Consider the following 13,681-nt stretch of genomic DNA (forward strand, 5'->3'; position numbering starts at 1 on the left):
CCTGATGAAGGGAAGAGCACCTCCTTATGAGCTCTTGCTCCCTCCACTAAAGCCTGCAGGGCAACATCGTCAAAACGGGGTGCAGACCTCGGTCTTTCTCTTGCCGTTCTGCTTCCAGCTCAGTGTATCAGCAAATGCCAAAAGGTTGGCAGCCTGCAGAAGAAGCAAGGCTTGTTGCAGACCCTAAATGCAGCAGCAATAATGACGTCATATTATGCAGCTTTCTGACTTGAGATATTCATTTGCCACGGGTTCCCACACGTTGGAAATCAATTGGCCAATTGAGTTAAAATTGCATCAATCTCACACACCCATTTAGATTTGTGTGGGAAACACCAAATTCGGGGAACCTGACAATTCCCCGCACCTGAGTTAAAATTGACCCCAAAGAGTCTGCAAAGGGATATCGATAGACTAAGTGAGTGGGCAGTAAGGTGGCAGATGGAGTATAATGTAGGGAAATGTGAGGTTATTCACTTTGGTAGGAAGAATAGAAAAACAAAATATTTTTTAAATGGTGAAAAACTTTTAAATGTTGGTGTTCAGAGAGATTTGGGTGTCCTTGTGCAAGAAACACAGAAAGCTAGCATGCAGGTACAGCAAGCAATAAGGAAGGCAAATAGCATGTTGGCCTTTTTTGCAAGGGGGTTGGAGTATAAGAGTAAGGAAGTCTTGCTACAATTGTACAGGGCCTTGGAGAGACCACACCTGGAGTACTATGCACAGTTTGGTCTCCTTACTAAGGAAGGATATACTTGCCTCGGAGACGGTGCAATGAAGGCTCACTAGATTGATTCCTGGGATGAGTGGGCTGTCCTATGATGAGGGATTGTGTAGAATGGGCCTATACTCTCTGGAATTTAGAAGAATGAGAGATGATCTCATTGAAACATACAAGATTTTGAAGGGGATTGACAGGGTTGATGCTGAGAGGTTGTTTCCCCTGGCTGGAGTGTCTAGAACTAGGGGGCATAGTCTCAGGATAAGGGGTAGGCCATTTAAGACTGAGATGAGGAGGAATTTCTTCATTCAGAGGGTTGTGAATCTTTGGAATTCTCTGCCCTAGAGGGCTGTGATTGCTGAGTCTTGGAGTATATTCAAGGCTGAGATAGATAGATTTTTGGACTCTAGGGGAATCAGGGGATATGGAGATCGGGCGGGAAAGTGGTGTTGAGGTGGATAATCAGCCATGATCTTATTGAATGGTGGAGCAGGCTTGAGGGGCAGTATGGCCTACTCCTGCTCCTATTTCTTATGTTCTTATAATCTTATGCTCTCTTCCCTCACAGCCCTCTTAGTATTGCAGCACTGAATTAATTATTTACTGTTCTGTTTTGCTTCTGCAACGATGCTTTTTTTTTGTTCTATCTTTGCCCCTCTGATCACCTTTTTGACATGTTTCTGCATGTTCCTTTTTTCATCTCAGTGAACCCCTTCCTCATTCTCTCTGCAAGATTTGTAGAAGTAATTTCTTCACATTTAATTTGCTTTTTAATCCATTTTGGGTCACGCTTGTTACTTTGCATTTGGTGATCTTTGTGAGAATACGATTTTATCACAGCAATAAGATGCAACCAATTACAATGTACCTTCAATAATGAATCTTTAACAGGCAACTAAAGAGGTGCCTAAACAATATAAATATTGAAACATTCAGTACTCCAGCTGTACACAATTGTTGAAAATGTCTGAATGTGAACAGAAAAAGCTGATTTAGCAACAAGGTTTCACAAGCACTGGAAAGCACAGGTATGGGGCAACACAAACACATTTTTGGTGCGGGATATTAATCCCCAGCCAAGAAAGGAAGACTGAAATGTGGGAAAATATCACAGATAGGATCAACGCTGTCTCTGCTGATCAAGCACAATGATAAGAGATGGGCCGAAAGTATTTCTGTGGGCTATTCACTGTTTTAACCTACACTGATCTTAAGTTTAACGGCAAAATTGATAAGGAATAGGAAGGCACAGAGTGGAACAGGTGGTGGAGCCAAGACAACAAGGAATTTGTTCTATATGAGGAAGCTATGATTGAGTTTTTCGGGAGGGAAAATTTGGAAGGTATCATAGATATTGGAGGAGAGGGCAGAATTAATAGTATATACCATATTATACTGATTTTGCACAAGTGCATAATGGTACTTTCAATAACAATACAGTACCCAGCAGTATAAGGGTGTTCCAATAGCAAAATACTGCGAATGCTGGAAATCTGAAATAACAACAGAAAATGCTGGAAATACTCAACAGGCCAGGCAGCATCCGTGGAGAGAGAAACAGAGTTAACGCTTCAGGTCTGGGACCCTTCATCAGAACTGGAAAAAGCTGGAAATGTAACAGATATTAAGCAGGTGCAGAGACAGGGGGGGTTTAGGAGGGGAGGAAGGAATTGAAAGAATATACTGTGAAAATGTTGCAAATGGGAATGGCAAAATCATACAGCATGAAAAATGGGGGCAGGGATTATTATCTGAAATTGTTGAACTCGATATTGAGTCCGGAAGGCTGTAAAGTGCCCAATCGAAAGATGAGGTGCTGTTCCTCAAGCTTACGTTGAGCTTCATTGGAACAACGTAATAGGCCGAGGACAGAGAGATCAGAGTGGGAGTGAAGCGGAGAATTAAAATGACAGGCGACCGGAAGCTCGGGGTCACCCTTACGGACTGAACGGAGGTGTTCCGCAAAGCGGTCGCCCAATCTGCGTTTGGTCTCCCCAATGTAGAGGAGACCACATCGTGTGCAGCGAATACAGTATATTAAATTGCAAGAAGTACAAGTAAATTGCTGTTTCACCTGGAAGGGGTGTTTGGGGCCCTGAACAGTGGGAAGGGAGGAGGTAAAAGGGCATGTGTTGCATCTCCCGCGCTTACATGGGAAGGTGCCAGGTGAAGGAGAAGGGCTGTTAGGGGTGATTGAGGAGTGGTCCAGGGTGTTGCGGAGGGAGCAGTCCCTTCGGAATGCTGAAAGGGGAGGTGAGGGGATGATGTGTTTGGTGGTGGGATCACGTTGGAGGTGGCGGAAATGGCGGAGGATGATTCGTTGAATGTGGAGGCTGGTGGGGTGAAAGGTGAGGACAAGGGGAACCCTATCATGGTTCTGGGAGGGAGGGGAAGGGGTGAGAGCAGAAGTGCGGGAAATGGAACGGACACGGTCATGGTCCGTGTCAACCACAGTAGAGGGGAATCCTCGGTTGAGGAAAAAGGAAGACATGTCGGAAGCACTGGTATGGAAGGTGGCATCATCAGAACAGACGCTGCGGAGACGGAGAAACTGGGAGAATGGAATAGAGTCCTTACAGGAAGCGGGGTGGGAGGAAGTGTAGTGCAGGTAGCTGTGTGAGTTGGTGGGCTTATAGTGGGTGTTTGTCGAAAGCCAATCACCAGAAATGGAGACAGAGAAGCCAAGGAAGGGAAGGGAAGAGTCGGAGATGGACCATGTGAAGATGAGGGAAGGGTGGAAGGTGGAAATTGGAAATTGGAAGTAAAGTGAATGAACTTATCTAGTTCAGGGCGAGAGCAGGAAACAGCACGATACAGTCATCGATGTACCGGAAAAAGAGGTGAGGGAGGGGACCTGAGTAGGACTGGAACAAAGAGTGTTCCACATATCCCATGAACAGGCAGGCATAGCAAGGGCCCATGCGGGTTCCCATAGCAACACCTTTAATTTGGAGGAAGTGAGTGGAGTCAGAGAAGTTGTTCAATGTGAGAACAATTTCAGCCAGGCGGAGGAGGGTGGTGGTGGATGGGGACTGGTTGGGCCTCTGTTCAAGGAAGAAATGGAGCGCCCTAAGGCCGTCCTGGTGGGGGATGGAGGTGTAGAGGGATTGGACGTCCATAGTGAAAAGGAGGCGGTTTTTATATTTATGTGCTCATAATGTACTATTTGTTTGGTTCATAGAATAAGGACAATCCAATGAACCACCACTTTATCTGAAGAGTTACAAGAGCATCAGCTGTAAGCTAGGCGTATACAGCATGTTAGTCAGCAGGGGAAAGAAAAATAGATAAACTAACATTTTGGATTATATTTTCAAAATAAGCAGATTATCATCTGTGATGAAACAATGCAGGCATGGATTTATATAAACACATTGAAGGATGTGTTAAAAATTCTGCACAGATCCCCTGAGCTATGGCTAAGCACTCTAAACTTAAGTAAGTGGCATGTCTCCTTCAGGGGGCAGTGGGAAGTTTGCATATCAGGCAAACTGGGAATGGCAGCATAGTGGTAATGTCATTGGGCTAGTAAGCCAGAGGCCTGGACTTAATGATCCAGAAACGAGAGTTCAAATCCCACCATGGCAGCTGGGGAATTTTAATTCAGTTAATTAAATAAATCTGGAATAAAAATCAGTAATAGTAACCATGAAACTATCGGATTGTCATAAAATCCCATCTGGTTCACTAATGCCCTTTAGGGAAGGAAATCTGCTGTTCTTACCTGGTATGTGATTCCAGACACACAGCAATGTGGTTGACTCGTAACTGCCCTCTGAAATGGCCGAGCATGCCATTCAGTTGTAACAAACCGCTACATGAAACAATAATAAGAATGAAACCGGATGGACCACCTGGCATCGAACTCGGCACCGGCTACAGACACGGCAACGGCACACCCAGCCCAGTTGACCCTGCAAATTCCTCCTCACCAACATCTGGGGACATGTGCCAAAATTGGGAGAGCTGTCCCACAGACTAGTCAAGCAACAGCCTGACATTGTCATACTGACAGAATCATACCTTTCAGCCAATGTCCCAGACTCCTCCATCACCATCCCTGGGTATCTCCTGTCTCACCGGCAGGACAAACCCACCAGGGGTGGCAGCACAGTGGTATACCGTTGGGAAGGAGTGGCCCTGGGAGTCCTCAACATTGACTCCGGACCCCAGCAGTCCAAAATCTCATTGAATGGCGGAGCAGGCTCGAAGGGCCGAATGGCCTACTCCTGCTCCTATCTTCTATGTTTCTATGGCTTCAGGTCAAGCATGGGCAAGGAAACCTCCTGTTCATTATTACCTATCACCTCTCCCTCAGCTGATGAATCAGTACTCCTCCATGTTGAATACCACTTGGAAGAAGCACTGAGTGTAGCAAGGGCACAGAATGTATTCTGGGTGGGGGACTTCAATGTCCATCGCCAAGAGTGGTAGCACCACTGCTGGCCGAGTCCTGCAGGATATAACTGCAAGTCTGAGCTTGCGACAGGTGGTGAGAGAACCAACACGAGGGAAAAACCTATGTGACCTCGTCCTCACCAATCTACCTGTCGCAGATGCATCTGTCCATGACAGTATTGGTAGCAGTGACCACCGCACAGTCATTGTGGAGACGAAGTCTCGTCTTCACACTGAGGACACCTTCCATCGTGTTGTGTAGCACTACCACCGTGCTAAATGGGACAGATCTAGCAGCTAAAAACTGGGCATCCATGAGGCGCTGTGGGGCAGCAGCAGAATTGTATTCCACTACAATCTGTAACCTCATGGCCCGGCATATCCCTCAGTCTACCATTACCATCACGCCAGGCGACCAACCCTGGTTCAATAAGGAGTGTAGAAGAGCATGCCAGGAGCAGCACCAGGCATACCTAAAAATGAGGTGCCAACCTGGGGAAGTTGCAACACAGGACTACATGCATGCTAAGAAGCAGAAGCAGCATGCTATAGACAGGGCTAAGCGATCCCACAATCAACGGATCGGATCAAAGCTCTGCAGTCCTGCCACATCCAGTCGTGAATGGTTGTGGACCATTAAACAACTAACGGGAGGAGTAGGCTCGATGAATATCCTTATCCTCAATGATGGTGGAACCCTGCACGTGAGCGCAAAAGACAAGGCTGAAGCGTTTGCAACCATCTTCAGCCAGAAGTGCCGAGTGGATGATCCATATCGGCCTACTCCTGAGATCCCCACCATCACAGAATCCAGTCTTCAGCCAATTCAATTCACTCCACATGATGTCAAGAAATGGCTGAGCGCACTGGATACAGCAAAGGCTATGGGCCCCAACAACATCCCGGCTGTCGTGCTGAAGACTTGTGCTCCAGAACTAGCCATGCCTCTAGCCAAACTGTTCCAGTACAGCTATAACATTGGCATCTATCCGACAATGTGAAAAACAGCAAAGTTATGTCCTGTCCGCAAAAAGCAGGACAAATCCAATCCGACCAATTACCGCCCCATCAGTCTACTCTCAATCATCAGCAAAGTTATGGAAGGTGTCATTGACAGTGCTATCAAGCAGCACTTACTCACCAATAACCTGTTCACTGATGCCTAATTTGGGTTCCGCTAAGACCACTCGGCTCCCGACCTCATTACAGCCTTGGTCCAAACATGGACAACGGAGCTGAATTCCAGAGGTGAGGTGAGAGTGACTGCCCTTGACATCAAGGCAGCATTTGACTGAGTGTGGCATCAAGGAGCCGTAGTAAAGCTGAAGTCAATGGGAATCAATGGGAAAACGCTCCACTGGCTGGAGTCATACCTAGCATGAAAGAAGATGGTTGTGGTGGTTGAAGGTCAATCATCACAGCCCCAAGACTTCACTGCAGGAGTTCCACAGGGCAGTGTCCTAGGCCCAACCATCTTTAGCTGCTTCATCAATGACCTTCCCTCCAACATAAGGTCAGAAATGGGGATGTTCGCTGATGACTGCACAGTGTTCAGCGCCATTCACAGCTCCTCAGACAATGACGCAGTCCCTGCCCGCATGCAACAAGACCTGGACAATGTTCAGGCTTGGGCTGATAAATGGCAGGTAATATTCGCGCCATTAAAGTGCCAGGCAATGACTATCTCCAACAAGCGAGAGTCTAACCACCTTCCCTTGACATTCAATGGCCTTAAAAACCACAAATCCCTCACCATCAACATCCTGGGGGGTCACCATTGACCAGAAACTTAACTGGACCAGCCACATAAATACTGTGGCAACAAAAGCAGGTCAGAGGCTAGGTATTCTGCGGCGAGTGTCTCACCTCCTGACTCCCCAAATCCTTTCCACCATCTACAAGGCACAAGTAAGGAGTGTGATGGAATACTCTCCACTTGCCTGGATGAGTGCAGCTCCAACAACACTCAAGAAGCTCGACACCATCCAGGATTGGTACCCCATCCACCACCATAAACATTCACTCCCTCCACCACCGGCGTACCGTGACTGCAGTGCGTACCATCTACAAGATGCACTGCAGCAACTCGCCAAAGTTTCTTCGGCAACACCTCCAAAACCCGTGACCTCTTCCACCTAGAAGGACAAAGGCAGCAGGCACATGGGAACACCATCACCTCCAAGTTCCCCTCCAAGTCACACACCATTCTGGCTTAGAAGTATATCGCCGATCCTTCATCGTCACTGGGTCAAAATCCTGGAACTCCCTCCCTAACAGCACTGTGGGAGTACCTTTACCACACGGACTGCAGCGGCCGAAGAAGGCGGCTCACCACCACCTTCTCAAGGGCAATTAGGGACGGGCAATAAATGCTGATCTTGCCAGCGATGCCCACATCTCATAAAAACGAGAAAAATAAATAAAACACTTCCCCAGTAGATTTTCTCTGTGGAATGCTTTGGAGACTGTTGAAGAGATCGCAAAGTCTCTGTTTGAAGAATGGACTCAGTCAAGAATATTTTTGTGGACTTTATGAGCTGAGGGTGTTTTCCCTGTGGTGGGATCGCCCTGTGCAGATGCGTGGGGGACTGGTTTGTTAAAACTCCAGAGAACGCATGGCTGTGGCTGTGACAAAAGAACTGTCAGTCATCCAGAATGTATGGGTTCGCCCGACAGTCCTGGAAAAAGGAAGGGGGCCGTTGAACTTGAACTTATTAGAAAGCCACTCTAATATGCAAAAGCACTTCTCATCTCCATCTCAGAAGAGAAGCAGAACAATGAACCCACTAGCCTCTGCCAGCTGAAGAGGAGCCAGTGTTTCCCAACACAAAGACCAAAGATATGTCCTAGACTTAGGGCCATTAATCCAATCACGGAATACTCATGGGTCCGATGATGACCCATCACTGCTTAAGCACCGGAGTGCTTAGAAACAAAAGGATTTTAAAGATTGGCGGGAAAGATAGGGGTAGCCAGACTCCTATAAAAATAGATTCTTTCCCACCATTCTCTCTCTCTCTCTCACTCCCTGCTCCAACAAGATCGACCTAACAAGAAGTACCAGAGAAGCCGCCAAGCGGAGCGATCGAAACCAACTGCGTGTCGGGGTAAGAATAGTCTCGAGTATCCCAAGCCAGTAACCCGATATCCCAGGCGAGCTGGGTGAGCAGTAAGGGCTCTCAGAAGTGAAGTTTTTGGGCTATTCCGAGGGTGGGAGCTTCGTTTGGTTCAGCCAGGCGAAGGGGTTTATGTGACTGGGTAATTCGTTGATGGGGTGGAATTATAGTCCACCATAGCAACAAGGGAATTACTGCTTGTTACAGTCCCCAGTTTTGTACTGTATGTATGTTGTTTGTAACCTGGATTTTATTCTCCACAGAGACAGTGATTTCATTTAGCAGTGCATGTTTTAGCCAGTGTATGTTAGACCAAATAAATATAAGTTTGATTTTTCACCGAAGCATTCCTGTCCGTGACTTATTTCATTTACACTCTGAATAATAATTCCCGGGTATAGAACTTTTGTAAGGCGGGGGCGATTCGAACCGTCCATCTAGCAATTGGGCTAGGATCAAAAACCGCTTACAGTATTCAACATGATGATTGGTTGATTGCTCCTGTTGCCCTACTCCCTTATCATATGTCACTTACTAAAAGAGTATTGGTAAACCAACATAGTGAGATGATACTACAGCTGTAATTATTAACTAAGCTTTGGGCTCATGGGCTCATCCTGTGGTATTCATCCCAACGCCAGCTGGGAAGAGTAGATTCTATGTCAATTACTGAAGATTGAATGAGGTGACTAATAAAGACAAATACCCAATGCCTTAACTTAATGGGGGTGAAATTGGGCTCGATAGCGCCCATATTTTGGGGGCTACGAGGACCCTTAAGTGTCCAAAATGGTGTCCATGGCGCGTGAACACAGGAAGTGCGCCAGATGCTGTATTAGTAAAGGGGTTAGCATGCATGCACCTAACGTCCACCAGTAGTATACAGAGCAGGCAGATCATAATGTCAATCAGCATGCAACATGAATGGACTAGTAGGCCTTCCACTTGGTGTTGAACAGGACTGGGGGAATGAAGAGAGGCCATGCAGAGCAGGACAAGCTGCTAGAAGAGGGAGGAGATGAAGGGGCAGAAGGGCTCTCAGCAGGAGGCCATATCCGCAGAGGGTGTTTAGGGAGCAATTCTCCTACCTGAACTTCAGCGATAACCAATGCTTGAGACATCTGCACTTCACCAAAGAGGTCGTCACTGAAATCAATGATTCCGCTTCCTGGCCCGCTTTGGAGCAGCCCTGCAGCACTCGGTTGAGTGGGACCCAAAATTTGTCATGGTATGCTGCACAACCTTTCCATCATGAGAGAACAGCCCTTGCCACCACCTATCAGGTGAGAAGCTGAGGAGCAGGAGCATGAGGAGGAGAAGGAAGAGGAGGAGGCAGAGACAGAGGAGGTGGAAGAGGAAGAGATGGAAGGGAGCATGCAACTTAGACAGCTCCTTTCTGCCCAGGCTCTATGTGAACAAATAATTCAACAGCAGTACCAGTAACCTCAACCCCTTTACCCCATTCACCAACAGTCCCACACCTTACCTGCCCTCTGTCACTGACCATCAAATTATCCTCTTGCCCACAATGTAAAAATAAAATTCATCACAAAATACACATTCCAATCCAAATTTATAAATTAAATCATGCCATAGTGCACACAAAAGTAATCACCTTTGTGCAGTCCTTTACTGCTTCTTCCATGTGACTTTGCCTGTCCTAGTGCTCCTACAAGGTGCTTCCCCAATGGCTACAGGACAGTGGAAGGCTACTGACCTTCAGTGGAGGAGACTGCAGATGGCCTTGGAGGGCGACCTCGAGCAGCTCTGGGCCTAGAAGGCCCGGCTGAAGACTGCACCATCTTGGCTTGGGCTGCAGTAGTCTGGGCTGGCTAGCTGACAGGCAACAGCAAGGGCACTGGCGGAGTGGCAGGAGTGAAAGCACGAATGCTGTCCTCCGGAGAGAGGACAACAGGTTCATACTCCTTGGAGCCATTGCCACTCTCCCGGTGTGGCGCATCAGCAATCCTAGTAATCTGTTGAAGAGAAGATTGCTGGAGTGCTGTATTGCCCTGAAAGCCCCTTTGAATAGTGGTTCCCATAACCAGATGACAGCAGCCTGAGCTTGCATGTCATCAATCTGAGATTGCAAGACACCAGTCTGAGCTTCCACTGCAGCACTCAGACATTGGGTAGCTGCTGCAATGCAAGATGAGACACCATCTATCAGACACTGCATCATGGTTGTTTCTACGGGTGTACTAATGGAGGTAGACACCCGTGCCACGTTGGAAAGGATGGGCTCCAAGCTCTGCGCAAAGCCCTGTGCCAAGTTGGTGATGGACTACATGCTCCTTGACACTAAATGTAGGCTTTTTGGCAAGCTTCCCAGTGCACCAAGCATTTGGATATTTCTGTAGCCTGGCCCATCGAAGTCATCATCTGAGTCCTCTGCAGCAGAACTAGTGTGTGACATTGCCCTCTGGTGAGCTGGCACCTGCGCTATCCTTTCCCCCTGTCCTGGCTGCAGTGCACTTGTGCACTTGTCTCACCATGTGCAGATCCTGCCTTTATCCTGTCCTCTAAATTATTCGCAGTTTCAGTATCTGAGCTGGTGGCTGCAACTGTGAAATCGAGTGACGGTGTGTCTTCATCTTTACTGTCTTCTTGCTCTTCCTCCACTGCCTGTGCAGGTTTCAGTTCTTGGGTATCTGAAAGAAAATAGGGACAAGTGTACGGTTGTGAGGAGAGAGGGAAAAGTAAGAAATGTATGCTTACACCATCTGCAGCTTATAAATCAGAAGAAATTGTGGAATGAGGGAAAAGTGGGATGAGAGAAGGAGGATCAGTCCTGTCGGTGGCCACAGCCTCAGCAATGGCCCTTTCCATAATGGCCAGTACACTCTCCTCCATGGGGTTAAGAACATGCAGGCGTGCCTCTCCCCCTCCGGTTAGTTCCTGTTACCTTCGGTTGTGCTCCACCTTCTCCTGCAAGAGAGAGGGAAGTGTGTCAGTGAATGTCATGCAATCTGTTTGGGTGATGTGGCTGTCATGGTTGAATAGCTGCCAGTGTGTGCAAGCTGTGATATGTGGGTTTGAGGCTTGTAACAGTGCTAAGTTTGTGAGGGTGAGATGAAGCATATGAATGTTAGGTATGAGTCCTGACTGATAGAGATTGTTGATAGGTGAGTGATGGGGATGTGGTGTTTTGAGCAGTGGCTGAGGCTAGTGGTGCAGTTTGTGGGATATGGCATTTGAAGATGTATTTACTGACTTTGACCACTCATGTGAAATCATTAAACCTCTTCCTGCACTGCATCCATGTTCTTGGAACTATACTCCTGGCATTGACCTCCGCAGCTATCTCTTGCCACTGCTTCTGAGCAAGTGCCCAGAGGGCCTCCTGCCCCCGAGTCATAGGGGGAGAAATTCGGTTGTTAGCGCCACCGATTAACGCCTAAAGAGGCCGAGAAGTGGGGCGCTAGCCAATTTCCGGGCGGGCGCAAGGCGCCTAGCGCCTCGCCCCATACTGTGCATGCATTTAGCGCCGGCGCTAAATCTTAGTGCCCGCTCATGGGCGCAGGCTGATTATGACGTCATTTGAGTGTGCAACGCCTTTTGGGCGCCCCGGATTGGAAATTCAGTGGCGCCCCCTTCCGTAGTGCCTGGCGCTAATAATGACAGCTTACCTGGACCTTACCAACTTGCTCTCGGGCTGGAGGAGCGTTATTTACAGGGGACCGGTGTGGTTTAAAAGCAGCAGCCATTTTTGGAGCACAACTTCCTTGAGAGCTACAATGAGTTGCTGAGCTGCACACAGAGCCATTTGACCACTGAGCCAGCGCAGGCAGATGATCTTCAGCCTTCTGACCATCACCTTGCTGTTGGTGAGCCTTGACAACGGGGAACCTTCCTGTGGGCACTTATTATGGGGGCTGCATTGGAGGGGAACATCCTGCTGCTGAATCATCTGGAAAGGGCACTGAGACGCTGGGAGAGGGGGGCGGGCATGGCCAGACGGAGGAGGGCCAACAGATGTCGCCACAGCAGACCTTACGCTGGCAGGGTTTTCCGACAGCAGTTTTCCTACATGAACATGCCAGAGGAGCAGTGTGTCAGAAGGCTGCGATTTAGAAAGGACGTGTTGACTGAGCTGTGCCAGCTGCTTCAGCCAGATCTGCAGCCTCAGATAAGGTGCAGGACATTTCTGTCGGTGGCTGAGAAGATGGCTGCTGGCCTAAACTTCTACGCGAGTGGCTCTTCTCAGGCTGCGCATCAGAGGCTGATCAGAAGTAGCTTCTAGGCACCTCTCACTGAATGCTTGCTGCCATTCCAAGAACAGGAATGGAACCGGTCTGATACCCCCAAGCCTGTGAAGGGCAAGATGCATGTAAATAGAAGGCATGGCCATTGTAAATGAAGCAAGTGTTTCATTACACAAAATGTGGTTCCTTCAAGCATGAGAAAGCTATGGCAACAGAAAGCAAAACTAATACACTGACACATAACTGCCTCTCACACCCGGGAGACTGTCCAAAAGATCAATCACATTCTGACCATCTTCCTTGGCCTTGATTCCACTGCGCCAACCAAAGCATCCAATGCCCCATCAGTGAGGCGTTCCGCCCTCTGCCTCACCCTTTCCATTTCTTGCTGGGCTGGTGTGCCACAGGTAGGCTCCCACCGCTTTGAAGGCCTACAAGGCAGTGAGTGTGTCTGGTGATGCCAATTGACCTGCCCGTTAAAGAGCTGGCCGGCGCCAGTGTGTCTCAGGGAAAGTGATTATTGACAGCACCCTCGCTGCGCCCCGCCGCCGCGAAATTGGGTTGCGCCGCCGGGTTAGCACCTTAAGAGTAGCGTGCAGCGCCTGATTTAGCGCCGCAATCACCTTTAGGGGCGCTGCAACCCAATATCGCGCTAGGTGGCGCTAAATTGCGCCTGGCGCTAAACTTTGCGCATCGCCAGGACTAGCGCCCCAAATGCGGCTATACCGAATTTCTAGGCCATAGAGTTATACAGCACAGAAAGAGGCCCTTCGGCCCATCGTGTCCGCGCTGGCCATCAAGCCCTATCTAATCTAATCCCATTTTCCAGCATTTGGTCCGTAGCCTTGTATGCTATGGCATTTCAAGTGCTCATCCAAATGCTTCTTGAATGTTGTGAGGGTTCCTGCCTCTACCACCCTTTCAGGCAGTGAGTTCCAGATTCCAACCACCCTCTGGGTGAAAAAGTTTTTCCTCAAATCCCCTCTAAACCTCCTGCCCCTTACCTTGAATTTATGCCCCCTTGTTATTGACACCTCTACGAAGGGGCAAAGTTCCATTCTATCCACCCTATCTATGCCCCTCATAATTTTGAATACCTCAATCAGGTCCCCCCTCAGCCTTCTCTGCTCCAAGGAAAACAACCCCAGCCTGTCCAGTCTCCATAGCTGAAGCGCTCCAGCCCAGGTAACATCCTGGTGAATCTCCTCTGCACCCTCTCCAAAGCAATCACATCCTTCCTA

Source organism: Somniosus microcephalus, chromosome 5 (genome assembly GCF_052327205.1).
Source record: "Somniosus microcephalus isolate GS21.2 chromosome 5, FLI_Smic_1.0, whole genome shotgun sequence".
Taxonomy (NCBI): Eukaryota; Metazoa; Chordata; class Chondrichthyes; order Squaliformes; family Somniosidae; genus Somniosus; species Somniosus microcephalus.